Source organism: Mchenga conophoros, linkage group LG18 (genome assembly GCF_057382185.1).
Source record: "Mchenga conophoros isolate Kocher_MC1m ecotype Shallow Benthic linkage group LG18, M_conophoros_male_GT1.1, whole genome shotgun sequence".
Classification (NCBI taxonomy): domain Eukaryota; kingdom Metazoa; phylum Chordata; class Actinopteri; order Cichliformes; family Cichlidae; genus Mchenga; species Mchenga conophoros.
This window is the reverse complement of record NC_140543.1, coordinates 11,995,752-12,011,268: the sequence shown is the minus strand read 5'-3', so window position 1 is coordinate 12,011,268 and position 15,517 is coordinate 11,995,752. Positions and strand designations below refer to the sequence as shown.

At 41.9% G+C, this 15,517-nt stretch overlaps 1 protein-coding gene across 1 annotated transcript in view; it reads left to right on the top strand.

Annotated features, from left to right (window-relative positions):
- The first annotated feature begins 344 nt into the window (after positions 1-344).
- tmem200cb (transmembrane protein 200C, genome duplicate b) overlaps positions 345-15,517 on the top strand; it is a 36,574-nt gene continuing 21,401 nt past the window's right edge. Inside the window, exon 1 of the mRNA XM_085255140.1 lies at positions 345-386. The gene's annotated coding sequence lies outside the window, so the exon portion shown is untranslated. The remainder of the gene's footprint in view (positions 387-15,517) is intronic.

Here is a 15,517-nt window from a genome sequence, read left to right as displayed (position 1 = left end):
TCACTGAATTTCATCCAAGTAACCCTGCACATGCAGTCCCACATGCGCTACTGCAGAGTTTTGCACACGTGCGTGCACATCCACACACATCCACACACACATATGCAGCACAAGTGCAGAGTCACATACAGGTCAAAGGGTAGCTAAAGCAACTGGAGCACAACAGCCTGTTTATATCTCCGGGGACGAGATTATTCTCTTTTTTTTTCTCTTGCTGCCTTCATCGCTTTATCATCCACGCCCCCTCCTTTGCTTCACTACAGCGAATAATTGCAGAAACCGGACCGTAAATCTCCGGGAGTGCAGAACAGGACAACCGCTTAACTTATCCCCTCTTGACTTTCCGTTCTACGTGTTTGAAGTGACTGCAACAGAGAGGCCTTCAGGTATGAACTGAACAAAATCTAAAAATACATGATGTTGAAATTCCTAATCCTTCCTTGTTCTCCTTTGGAAAATCGTGTAGCAGCTGTTTTGAACTGTCTTCATTGTATTTGCTTTTGATTGCAGCCCAGTGTTTTCCAAAGTGGAGCGAGCAATCAATCAGTGGAGCAGCTCAGCAAACAAAAAGAGCACCCCTGTTGAGCTCTCACATCTGAGACAAATCCATATCTCATATTTCCTCCATTTTCATGCAGATGGAGGGCAGAAAGGGGAGAGTAAGATGTCTCCGCTCTCGTGACACTGTTCCAATTACTCTGACAGTTTGATGTGATTGCACTGTCAGCCATCGGAGTCTGCTGGTACTTTAATATTCTTGGTTAGCTGAGCTGGTTAGATGAGGAAAGGTTTGGGAAGCAGTGTTCCTGGGCATAGACTCATCATGCATATTTCAGTAGCTTCAGACTACATATTTTAAAAGCTTCAAGCTTAGTGTCAACCCACAAGTGAATACCATAGTTTGTTGTAAGGCTGGCATATTTCTTTTTTTTTTTTTTTTTGCTCTTTTGTTGTAGTTCCAACAAGCAGCAATGTTGCAGCAGCACCCACTGGTTTGTGATCCCAGATTTTCAAGCATACAAGACCTCGAGATACCTAAATTCCTCCACTTGGGGGCAGCGACTGAACCCTGACCCAGAGTGGTCACACTGACCTTTTCCAGCCAAAAATCATGTCCATTGACCTTGAGATGCTAATTCTCTTTCCCACCAATTCTCACTCAGCTGCAAATCACTCTAGTGTAAGCTAGAAGCCACCACCTGCTCAAGCCATAAAAGTACGTCATCTGCAAAAAGCAGAGACGAGAGCTTGAGGCCACCAAGGTGAGAGCCACTTGGCTTTGCCTAGAAATGCTGTCCATAAAATTTATGAACAGAATCAGTAACAAAGGGCAGCCCTGCCAAAGTCCAGCACCCACTGAGAATGAGTCCAACTTATTGCTGGCAATACAAACCAGGCCAGACACCGCGATACAGCCATAGGATACCCCAAGGGATGCAGTTAAATGCCTTCTCAAGTTTGACAAAATACGTCTCAACAACTCCCAGAAGGATATGTATTCTAAACTGACATTAAACACATGAGCACAGGGGCAAAATCCCCCAATAACATAGCACCTGGGATCAATGGGGCCTGGAAAAATCTTCACAATAGTGAGATGGTAATTCATGGAGGAATCCAGAACACCCCAGACTCTTTCCCTGTGGGTGTTAAGCTATAAAAAAGAAAAGCGCAAAGCGTGTCAGATTGGTGCGCTCATTATCTTTTCTCCACTTTTCCACTTTTTGTGAATAATATTTGTGCAACAATTTTTTCGAAAGCCAGAAGGGACCTATTTGTATGAAAAGGCACTTTATACTGTAGGGTAAAGAATGTGAAATAGAAAGAAAACCCCAAAACTCAGATGACCCCCTATAGACAAGCACTTAGCAACAGTGGAAAGGAAAAACTGCCTTTTAACAAGAAGAAACCTGTGGAAGAGCCAGGCTCAGGGAGGGGCAGCCATCTGCCCTGACCAGTTGGGGGTGAGGGGAAAGAAAAGAAGAGAAAAAAAATTCAGTGGCCATTAACTGGGATATTCGCTTCAGAGGCTGTGACCATTTAAATGTGTACTTTAAAGCAGAGCACCTAACTATAGCATTCCATAGGTATTAGTTGACATTTGGAGGTGGCCACCAGTGGCTATTGCACAAATTGCAGGTTTTTTTGTACTTACTGTACTTGCTTTGTGCTGCCATATTTAATCCTTTTCACCCCTGACACACACACACACACACACACACACACACACACACACACACACACACACACACACACTTATGTTTTTTTTCACATTTTATGACAAAAATCCTTGGGACCCATCAAAAGCAATCTAATTTCCTGTAACTCAGAGGCAAACCGATGACTTGGCCCCTATGTTGCCGTGGCAGCCAACAGCCCCACTCTGCATATGATCAGTCTGTTGCCATAGCAGCCCTGTGGAGCTTTCCTGCCAGTCAGTCTAACAGAGAAGACGAGTGAACCAGCGGTGCCCCCATCCAAAGAGGCCTGCACGTCTTCATCTGTTGCCATGGCACCGTAATAGCGTTCTGGATAGATTTGGCATGGCAGGGAGTCACTTCCTTTATCTTCCAACACATTATATTGAGCTGAGCTCTCTTACGTTCAGTACTTACAACATGGTGAGCAGACAAAGGGAGCCGAAGGGGGAGAAAGTAGATGTCAGAAGACAGAACGGATCTCTGCTTAGATGTGCAGTGTGCTCATCGGGTGCTAATTAGGAGATACATTGAGATGGTGGATGTTAGAGACATGCCTAACAAGGTAGCCTGGAGTGGACGCTCCAGCTGACTCACTTTGTATCAGAATGAGTGGATATGTGGAGTCATATCTAGTGCAGTCACGGTGAGTATGTACCAAACCAGTTTAAATATGTACAAGCAACAATAGAGCCAGGGATTTCATAAATCCAATTTAAAGGCAGTGTTAGGAATATTTTTATGCAAACATGACATCAAATGAGAATGCGAACATTATGTGACAACGTAAAACAGGTTTTTTGGGGTGTGATCGATATCTTACAAGTGATGATTTTGGTCTAGGATTGCTGCATGCCTGTTTCCTGACAAGCTCACAATATCAACTTTAAAAAAACATGATGATGTAACTGGGGCACTGTTTAAGGAAAGAAAGGTGTTTAATTTTTTATATGTATTTTTTGTAGCTTTGAGCGCTAGAAAGGAAATTCTAATCTTCCCTGTATTGGCCTGGATACAGTATAAAAAAAGAAAGAAAAAAAACATAACACTATGGTTATTGTCCGTGAGGAAGCGAGAAGCCTGTGCATTTTTGTATATGAGGATGCCTGTAAAATTAAGGGTGAAAAATGAAATATGATTAAAAACAGTGTTTTCCCAACAGCTTTTTTATGTGTGAAGATAAAGTCTTTGAGGCTTTGTGGTTTAATTACTGACAGTCAAAGCATGAAAGGTGTATTACATAACTGTTCACCTTGAGATGGAGTATTGAGTTTTCCAGGTTTGGATCGTCATCTCTTCATCTAATTACACTAAATGAATTTACATCACTAATCAAGATGACTCCATGCAACCTTATGGAGGCTGTCCTTGATAACACTGTTACATTATTCACCTTTCATCAGTCGCGCAGCTGGTGGAAACAGAGATGTTAAAGGGCTTTGGCACAACCCAGCCAGAAGTGACATTATCAGCTGAACATTCTTTGCTATGGATCCTCATGCTGGAGCTAGACTGTAAGTACTGCCAGCTTTTTCCTGTGGTAGACCATGGCAGTGCTGAGACTAAATCCATCTTCCCTCACCATGTGGTAACCTCAAGAGGATGATGACTCACGGTGGCTTCTGTAACAGCCCCCCCTCCGCCAAGACCCAGTGCCCCTGCTGGCACTTGTCCTTTCAGCAGAGGAAGACATGTGACTTATCAGAAACGGGCTGCATGGTGTTGTCTCACGTGGCACACCATGTCAGCAGCACCTTTGTAATGTCAAAGAATGTCTAGCTGCTTCTTGGTTGAGTTTCCTCCTCCTGGTCTTGCAGTTCGAGTCCTCTGATAGACGCCTTGTTAAGGTCATGGTCCTCATCCTGAGACTCACCAGACTCTGGAGAGTGTTAAATGTCACTTTAAGAACCTTCCAGTGTCGCGTTTTCTATATCTGAAACTGAAAATTTAACTAGTGTGGAATGGGAGACCAGTGCTCAACACAGCGGCATTCAGTCTGTTTTCCCTCAGGCCAAGGTTAAAGAAATAGTTTGACATATTGAGAAATAAACTTTCTTGCCAAGAGAAATCAAAAGCTTAATACCGCTTTATTCGATCCCCGACTACGATCTCTATTCTTAAAATATAAAGCAAGTGGTTATAGTTCAGCACAACTACTAATGTGGCCTTCTTCTAAATATCTCTAATTAACCAGTATTATATTATAAAAAATTTTGAGGGCAACAAAATGATATTAGTGTAAAAACTGCATGAAAGTCTCCTTTTTGTAGTGACTTTTAGTGTCAGTCGCTTTCAGTGAATACGACCTCCTTGTTAAACAAACAGTTTCTTCCTAGTCTTCTGCTGAGATGCACAAAGCTATGCACCGTCAGTAGTAATACGATGGCACCTATCCAAGATGGCGGCCAACTGAACGATGGCACCTATCCAAGATGGCGGCCAACCAAACCGGTTTGAGAACCGGTTTGACCGGTTTCGTGCGTGTGCGCATGCGCGTTCAGTAATTCGATGGCACTAGTCCAAGATGGCGGCCAGCCAAACCGATTTGACCAGTTTCGTGTGTGTGTGTGCGCATGCGTGTTCAGGTGTTGAAATACCACAGGGTATCAGAGGGGTTATATGAGTTTATGTGTTTTTAACGGGGTTTTAATTTAATCAAACCATAGGGTTTTTAATTAAACTATTTTTTCACTTAGGTGTATCGCAACATTCAGTTATGCATGTGTTCTTAAAAGCAATTCTTTGTTTCTTGTTTCATTCTTGGCGGAGTGGAAGCTGTTTTGGTTCACAGTGCGCCTTAACAAAGAGGGTGTGCTCTAGTCAAAAGTGTTGGTAATAGTGTTTTAATCACACTAATTTTCTAAATCTGACAATGTCTCAGCTTGCAGTGAGGCATGCATTTTATTTTATAAATGGCACAAATGGGAATTTCTTCTGAATGGGTGATGTCAGCATGTTCACAAGCGTTTCATTTAATCAAACCCCTAGTTTTAATTTAACTAGTTTTTACACATCTACTGGGGTTTCTTTCCAGGGTTGATGCGATCATTTTATTTAAAAATCGGGATTTCGGAATGTTGAACTAAGAGTGAGACAAAGCCAGCCAGCTAGTTTTTAACACAGTAAATGTTACAAATAGCATTCAGTCCTTTAGAAAATAAATGCTATAAGCAGCCAGTATCGCTCTTTTCATCAGCCCTTTAGAAAATAAACGCTACAGTGATACTTCTAAAACCAGTCGCCCAGACCCGCTCCAACTTTTCAACAGCTGGCTAATTGTTTGAATTTGTTCAGGATTGTAAAAGCCCACTGCGGGTATCACTTAGTTGTTGAGAGTACCATGCGAACAAGGGCCCAACCTATTGTTTAAAGTGGCCAGTATTGGCTCTTTTTGTAATTCCTCGACAAGGTAAATGGGGCAGTTGGTACCAGTCGGGTGGTGACCCAGCCTATTGTCTGAAGTATCGGCTCCTTTGTAATTCCTTGAGAAGACAAAAGCCCTGTAGGGTCTCATTTAAATTGATTGGAGACATCTTGTTTCATTCTTGGCGGAGTGGAAGCTGTTTTGGTTCACAGTGCGCCTTAACAAAGAGGGTGTGCTCTAGTCAAAAGTGTTGGTAATAGTGTTTTAATCACACTAATTTTCTAAATCTGACAATGTCTCAGCTTGCGGTGAGGCATGCATTTTATTTTATAAACGGCACAAATGGGAATTTCTTCTGAATGGGTGATGTCAGCATGTTCACAAGCGTTTCATTTAATCAAACCCCTAGTTTTAATTTAACTAGTTTTTACACATCTACTGGGGTTTCTTTCCAGGGTTGATGCGATTATTTTATTTAAAAACGGATCAAACGGGCCATTTCTTCTGTAAGGGGTTTCATGGTTTCAGAGTAGTTTTTAACACAACAGATAGTCGCAAATAACATTCAGCCCTTTAGAAAATAAACGCTACAGTGATACTTCTAAAACACGCTGCACACAATGTCACCTTTTCCCCCAAAGCAGCCAGTATCGCTCTTTTCAAACTAATCGTCTTTTAAATACACTCATTTTGTGATTCTGGTGTCACACCATGCACCGATGCAAGCATTTTATTTATTTAAAAACGGATCAAACGGGCCATTTCTTCTGTAAGTGGTTTCATGGTTTCAGAGTAGTTTTTAACACAACAGATAGTCGCAAATAACATTCAGCCCTTTAGAAAATAAACGCTACAGTGATACTTCTAAAACCAGTCGCCCAGACCCGCTCCAACTTTTCAACAGCTGGCTAATTGTTTGAATTTGTTCAGGATTGTAAAAGCCCACCGCTGGGTATCACTTAGTTGTTGAGAGTACCATGCGAACAAGGGTCCAGCCTATTGTTTAAAGTGGCCAGTATTGGCTCTTTTTGTAATTCCTCGACAAGGTAAATGGGGGCAGGTGATACCAGTCGGGTGGGGACCCCGCCTATTGTCTGAAGTATCGGCTCCTTTGTAATTCCTTGAGAAGACAAAAGCCCTGTAGGGCCTCATTTAAATTGATTGGAGACATACCTTTCTTTTTGGAAACACCCACCCTATATAAAAAACACGCTCAGAGCCCGATACCCTGAGCCATTTACGCCTCAAGATTCGCTGCAGAGCACACCATTTTCTTTGCGATCATCAACACTAACATCGTTCTTTATAACATGGACATCGTAAACGGTAAGTAAAACAAAACCTATTATTGGATTTTTAAAAAGTGTTATGTTAACATATTATAGGATATTCAAACTATCTTTTTTTCCTAAAACAAAAGCTTAATTTTTAGGAGTTCGGGAGAACGGCCCAGGACCCTTTTCTTTAGAAACGGGCGCTTTTACAGCTGGAACTAGTTCTCTAACAGGCACAAGGTGTGTACAGCATTACTGGATTTTTAAACGTATGTATGTTTTAAACTAGCGATTGTTTTAAATTATGTAATAACGTTTTTGTTTGTTCCAGGGTTAACAAACTGAGCAGGAAAACATTCAGACACCGCTACCACAGAGACCTACCTTACATCAGGTGTGTATACAACGGGATGTATAGTTGTGTATTTTTTTTTAAAGGGGTTTAAACAATTACAAATGTTCTAAACTGACCGTTTTACACCTACAGAGCCACGCCAGAGAACCGGGTGTGTGGAGAAGCAGGACCATCCCGAATAACGCACACTACAAGGTAAGCATAGGCATATATAAATTAGATAAAAAGAGATAGAGAGGGAGACACGCTTATTCAGTTTGAAATGGGTACATGTATAATATGTTTTAACACATGTCTATCTATCTTCACAGACTGCAGAACAGCACCCCTCCTCATAATGATCAGGACACCATACGATTCCAGACGTTTTTGGAATGTTTAAGCAGTATCGACCTCCCAGAACAACAAAAACCTGGAGCTTTGTGCAACAGTGGAGAGTCAGAACCGATCTTCATCAGCGAACCTGCAACACCCCCGAGTGAGTGGCTACCACGCGATTTCTCTGATGTTTTTGAGTACAGCATGTCAGATTTTGATCTAGTTCATATACCCACCACCCCAGAATGTGTCAGAAATAGCGTTGATTCACACATAGATTTCGAAGAAGACGGCATAACAGACTCTCAAATATCAGCGGCGTATGATGCTTACATAAAGCTTCCAGACGCTCAGCCTGCTGAACAAAGTCATATAGCTTCAATAGCTTCAATAGCTGATAAATTATGTTTGATTGAAGCTAGACTCAATCAATACCACCAAGAAGCACAGGTACAAAGGCAACAGTTTACCAAACTCATAAACAAAGTGTGTAGTACATTAGACAACATCTGCAGCAAAATTTCAAGTCCCTGACTTTTAAAATCCAGACCATGGACCCTCCAAATAAATTATTTAAACATAATAACGGAACCTCCACTCCTGTTAGATGTTTTGACTTAGAGACTTTTATGCAGTGGGCTGAAGAAACAGATAAAAAATTAGACGATATTATAGCTAGACTTAATAGGGTGCCTGCATCAGCCTCATCCGATACACATCCTTGTCAGACTGTTCCTACGTCTGCTATTGCTGATGGGGCTATTGTTGCTAATAATAGTGATAGTACAGCTGGTGTTGCTCGGGCCGTTGCTGTTACTGATGCTAACCATATAGCTTGTGCTGCTGGTGATTTTGCGTCTGATGCACAATCTAGCCGGGTCACCTCTGCTGCAGCTAGTGCAGTTGTTATTGAGCCCGTTGTGCAGTCTGGGTCCGGCAGCCGCTCTCAGTCACACATTAGAGAGATACCTAATTTTAATGCTCGCGAATTGCGTGAACGCCTTGATTTTAGGGGTATAAGTCTCGATCATCCAGAACAAGTGCCGGCGCGAGTGCGCGAGTGCTTAGCCAATGTGATAGACAGAGCTGTGGCGGGATCCCAACAGGGCAGTGTTCTAAACGTGGTCCTGCGTGGCCCCTCGCTGGCTTCAGATGTTCAGGCTGTTTTAAACGCTGATGATCGGTATGATCCGGAGCTGTTTCTCGATCAAATTGCACAAGTTATGCAGAGTAATGATGAATCTATCGGTGATGATGAATTAGAGTTTATTGTCACGGTAGCTCAGAACAGCAGTGGCGGGTCTCGCTTAAGACTGGCGCACATACCTTATGATGAGATTCTCTCAAAGAAAGGCAGACATTTATACACACCAAACAACACAAACAACAATTTGTGCTTCTCCCTATGCATAGCACATTCATTAAACTCATCATCCTCTGAGCATGAAAAACTTGCTACAGCTAAACAGATGCATGCTGAAGTAGGTCTATGCGACACACAGCAAGTATCATTCTCTGATGTCGGTAAATTTGAGAAGCACTTCAACATTAAGATTGTAATCTATTACCACACAGAAGGGCGTAAACGCCTGGAATGTTTTTACACACATGAAGAGCCAAACCCTAACACGTTGATGATGTATCTCCATAATCAACATTACCACCTGATTTTAAACCCGACCGCTTTTTTGGGGGGATCCTATGTGTGTAATTTCTGTTACAGTATATATAATACACCATTACAGCACAGCTGTAAACATAGATGTAACACATGTTACACACTCTGTCAACATCACAGGGGACCCACAGTGAAATGCAGCGACTGTAACCGCATCTGCAAATCACAACACTGTTACCAACAACACAAATTACCTGAATTAAAACACAACATGATCCCCTGTGATAATATGAAACATTGCATGCACTGTGGCACCACATATAGAGAATCCAAGAAATTGCCACACAAATGTGCGCAGCCTAGATGCGAGCACTGCCGCGAACCTAAATTAGCAGGAGACTCCGACCATCAGTGTTTCATACAGCCTGTTGAAAAACAGAAGCCTAACGATAAATACATTTTATATGATTTTGAGACGCGGTACCACAACGGTAAACACGAGGCTAACTTTGTGTGTGCGTCTGATCTGAAGGGCAATAAGTTCACATTTAATACATTAAAGTGTGTGGAGGCGTTTGTGCAGCATTACAGACGCCCAAGGTTTCGTGGGTACACTTTCATAGCACATAATGCATCTGGCTTTGATAACTACATACTCCTCGAGTACTTTGTCAGACAGAGCATAACACCTAGTGTCATAATGAGCGGCAGCCGTGTGATTTTAATGCATGACAGGGACTATGACCAGCGGTGGATTGATTCGTTCAGCTTTTTGCCCATGGGCCTTGCCAAAATACCCTCTGCTTTAGGTTTTCAAGACCTGCAGAAGGGCCATTTCCCACACAGGTTTAATACGAGGGATAATGAGCGTTATGTGGGCCCGTACCCAGACCCCTCCTTCTACGGCTATGAGCACATGTCTGAAAGCGATAAGGTGCGATTCATGGAATGGTACCAGGTTGCCTCACAGAATCCCTTTGATTTTCAGGCTGAACTCAGGCGTTACTGTGTTAACGATGTTGATGTCCTGCGTAAAGCATGCATCATTTATCGTGACACGCTACTGGGTTGTACTCAAGTTGATCCATTCATGTATACCACCCTGGCTGCATTTAGTATGGGTGTGTATAAAACGCTGTTTCTGCCTAGAGACGCGCTCGCTCTCACGTATGAAGGGGCATACGTTGAGCAGAACAAGACGTTTTCTAACGTCTCTATTGAATGGCTTCAATATGTGTCCCACACCACCAACAAAGTGGTAAAACATGCTCTCAGAGGAGGCGAACAGAGGGTTGGACCGTATTTTGTGGACGGTTTTGACCCCACAAGTAATACAGCTTATGAATTTGCAGGATGTTTTCACCACGGTTGTGTTAAATGCTACCCCGAGAGTGAAGTTAATCCTGTCAGCAAAGCATCCTATGGACTGCTGCATCGCATGTTTTGTGACAAAGTTGATGCACTGAGATCACAACACAGTGTGAGCGTAATAGTGATGTGGGAGTGTGAATGGGCTGCCTTGAAGCAGACAGACCCTGCAGTTGTGGCTTTCATGCATACATACAGAAAGCCAGAACGCCTGAATCCCCGAGACGCCCTTTTTGGCGGTCGCACAAATGCTCTAAAGCTGTACCACAAGACTGCTTGTGATGAAAAAATATTTTACTACGACTTCACCAGTCTCTATCCCACAGTGCAGTCTAAAAAAGACTATCCTGTAGGACACCCTCAAGTCATTTACACCAACTTTGACAAGCTAGAAAATTATTTCGGCTTTGTTAAATGCACAGTGCTCCCACCTAAGGGTCTTTTTCACCCCGTCCTACCCTACAGATGCCATGGAAAACTGATGTTTCCACTCTGCAGCATGTGTGCTGAAGACCAGAACCAGCATACTGCATGCGGGCACAGTGACAGTGAGCGGGTGTTGAAAGGCACATGGGTCTCATTTGAGCTTGAAAAAGCTGTTGAGAAGGGATACAGGGTTCTTGCTGTTGATGAGGTGTGGCATTTCCCCAATAAGACCGACACATTGTTTAAAGACTATGTGAAAGCCTTCCTAAAACTCAAACAGGAGGCCTCGGGGTATCCTGAACATGTGAACACACCTGACGAACAGCAGAAGTACATAGACGAGTATTATGAGAAGGAGGGAATAATGCTAGACCCATCCAAGATTTGTGTAAATAAAGCTGTTCGTAACTGTAACAAGCTGTTGTTAAACTCGTTATGGGGTCGTTTCAGCATGAGGTCAAACATGGCATCATCTGAGCTCATTACAGACCCTTCCAGATTTAGCCAGCTAATGTTTAGCGACCAGTACGACGTGCGTCAGTTTTGTTTCATCTCTGACGACGTCGCAATGGTGCAGTGGCGCCACGCTGATGGTAGAGCTTCCCGTGTGAAGGACGTTAATGTCTTTGTCGGGGCCATGACCACTGCACACGCCAGACTCATGCTGTATGATTTGCTAGACAACTTGCAGCAGCGCGTGCTGTATTGTGACACGGACAGTGTCATTTTCACGGCACGCCCTGGCGAGTGGATACCTCCTCTAGGTCCGTTTCTGGGGGATCTCACAAGTGAATTAGATTGTGGAGAGGATGGTGTGGAGGATTACATAGCGGAATTTGTTTCCGGTGGGCCAAAATGTTATGCGTATCACACATCGCTGGGCAAGACCCAGGTCAAATGTAAAGGCGTCACACTGAATGCATTAAACTCGAAAGTTGTCACCCACGACTCCTTGAAAGGTTTAGTCCGCAAGTTTGTAGCCAATCAGACATCAGACGCACACCTAGTTGCCGTGTCTGATAGCATCAGACGCGATAAAAAGAAGCTTCATTTGAAGAATGAAACCATTGTGAAAAAAGTTAAAGTTGTTTACAATAAGCGCCGTGTGCTCCCAGACTTCACAACCCTTCCTTATGGATTTTAAATTAGAACAGGGGTTTGACGCCCGGTTGCAGCATCCGTTCAGCATGGTGGTCAGCGGTCCCAGTAACTGTGGCAAGACTTTTTTTGTTAAAAACATAATTGAAAACTCTTCCAGGATTATATCATGCAGCATTGATAACATTGTGTATATATACTCATGCTGGCAGACACTATATGACCAGCTTCTTAAGATAAGAAACATAAACTTTGTTAACGGTATACCCGAATCTCTTGCTGATGACACCCTTCTGCCTGCAGAAAAGAACAATTTGTTAATTATAGACGATGTGATGAACGATGCAGCTAACAATTTAGAAGTACAAAATGTGTTCACAAAGTATGTGCATCATAGGAATTTGAGTTGTATATATCTAGTTCAGAATTTGTTTATTCAGGGAAAATCCAGTAGAACCATTTCCTTGAACACTAATTACCTAATATTGTTTAAAAATCCGAGAGATAAATATCAGGTTATGCTTTTAGCCAGGCAAATGTTTCCGGGTAATACTAAATATTTTATAGAAGCGTTTAATGATGCCACATCGACAACATACGGGTATCTTTTAATAGACTATAAAGCTAAGACCCCGGACTATTTAAGACTCAGAACAAATTTACTGTCAGACCGTCCGGTTGTTTACATTCCAAAACAAAAATCAGCAAAGAGGTGAGAGGATGTCATCACGCATGCGGAGGAATCTGTCTCTGTTGGAGATGATATACAGGGCTCCTCCTACTCTACGCAGAGTTATTATTAGTAATTCAAACTTAGATTTTATCAATGCATTGTGTGAGATAGCCTTTAATGTATTGCATGGTAACATTCCACTGACCAATCAGCAGTACAAACAGCTAAAAAAGAAAAAAACAATAATCAGACTGATTGCAGACAAAAAAATAAAATCTTTGAAAAAGAGAAAGACAATCAACCAATCTGGAGGGTTTTTACTGCCGTTATTAGGGGCTGCAATCCCTTTCATAACCAGTCTGATAGCAAACAGGTGAAAATGGAACATGTGCAAAAGATGTTTTTGGTACCCCAACACCAGTTGGACTTAATAAAGCAACAGCAGCAGCAGCAGCAAACAGGCACCATCAGACAACAGTCTCAGAACGAGTTGGACAAGGAGATGTTACAAGTGTTACAAGATTCTGACATAGATGTGTATGAGAAGGCTAAAAAATACAGCGATATTCTCCAAAGATACCTCACCCTTGTGAGACAAGGTGCCCGTGAAAAGAATGTATTGTCTTTATCATTACCTGAACAATTTAACAGGGATGTGCAACCCCAGTCGGCGGACACATTGCCTGTTCATGGTGATGCCGGGGTGCGGGATCTTGTTGCGGAGAATGTTTTAACACACATACCTAAAAGGAGTAGGAGGAATGCAGAACTTATTCTATCAGCGGTGAACCGTTCGCCACACTTGATCTCTTACAATGACAAAGGCGAAATTGTTGTTGATAAACAAACCATCCCTGGTTCACACATTTATGATCTAATTAAAGCCGTCACAACCACACACACACCTTCTGAGGGTTTGAGACCTATCGGCTGGACAGAGTTTTTAAAAGCTTTCTCAGATTTAAACATACCGTTATCAGCCATATCTAACACAGGCATACGTAAGACCGTCGCCTTGTATAAAACCGATCACACACCAAAAAAGAACACCCCCGGTGGACCGTTGCGACATAGTACACTAAAAAAAATAAAGAATAAAAAAAACAAATTAAAGGGGGGTCCTGTAGAGTGGTTGGATTTTTGAATTCGGGTTTTTTTTTTTTCTTATTGCAGAAATTGTTTTTCTGCTAAAAATATTTGCTGTTTGGTGTTTTTCTACTGTTATGTTGTTTTTTTTTCACTTATTGCTGCTAAATTGTTTTGTTTTATTTTCTTTTATTACTGTTAAATATTTTATGTCTTTTATTACTGGTTAATGTTTGATTTCTTTTATGTTTAAACAAAGTATGTTATGAATCTATATATATATATATATATATATACGAGATTTGATAATAAATACCATTGACTCGATTAAATCATGCTCTCATTGTTGTTTTTATTATTATTCTCATTAGTACATATCAGTATCCACATTGCACACACACATAAGCACTGCATACAGCAACAGGTTGTATGTTGTTGACAAATCGACACACCATAGCATCATTACAAATTAAATCAGACCCATACATGTTAAGCAGGCGGTCATAAGATACACCATTTTGCATATGATATAAAAAAAATACACAATGTTGACCGCATGTGATGGAGAAGTCGTTCTGCACTTGTTTTCCTGAATATAAAACAGTGGAGCAGTTTTTTAGAAGAAACATCTTTATTGCTGGGGGAAAACTGTCTAACGAGTGACCAAAACTATCAAAAAAATAACCGCGTCTGTCTCTCGAAATATAAACAGCAAGCCAATGTTCCCCTGGCATCGTAGAAGGGTGGGTGTTTACAATACACATAGCAGGGAGTCTTTGAAGCCGTTCAGTGGTTAGTTGATCATAGGCTAACACGCCTAGCAAATGTGTGTTTTTATTGATAATGCCGCCGACCACGGCTGATAGTTCTATAGTGTTCATGACCGTTTTTGTCTCAATAGTAGTCCAAGAGCACTTGTCTCATGTTAGATATTTCAATGACTGAATCAAATACAGAATAACACAAGAGGTTCACTGTACGGGGTAGTGGATTTCTGAAACGGGTTTCCAATCTCACGTTCCCAGTTTTAATTAACGACACATTCCCTGAATGTCCTTCGTCAGCTTCCAGATTGAAACAGAATAAAGTGTAGCCGTTACCAAAGTCGTCACGTGTTATGGCCAACGATCTGTCCTTTAAATGTCTTCCTGTGGTTTGTATCAGCTGGTAAAATTCTCTGATATAGTGTTTTCTCTGGAAATTTGGCTGGAATGGTTTAGCAGGATAAGCCTGACTATCAGCATATAAAGACATAAATTCTATATCGCAGTTTTCAAAATGAAATGGATTACGCTGGTAGGAGCCTGTGTATGCTTCATTGTCTATGAATGCAATGATGACAAATTTAGGTATCCTACCCATAAATAAATTGTCATTTGTTGATATTCTAGCCCCTGCAGGTATGGAGAAGGTCTTTAAAGATACTCTGTCTACCGTGTATTTTGCGTTTGCATGGTGCAATGCCTTGCTGTGTGCAAGTCTGACGCTAGGTGATACACTAACTTTCTTGACAAAGAGACTGGCTGAGACAATTTTAACTCTGTATGCATTGGCATCCGCTGTCATGAGAGCAAATTCGTCTTTAGAGCGCACAAATTTCAGCGACAGGTCGATTCCATTAAGTAACAGTTTTTCTTGAAAAAACAGGTCTGCATGTACTGGTGCAATCAATTCAACAATACTACTATTTGCTGTGTAGCCACCTCTGGTCATCAGACCCTGGTTCTCTCCTTCTATAG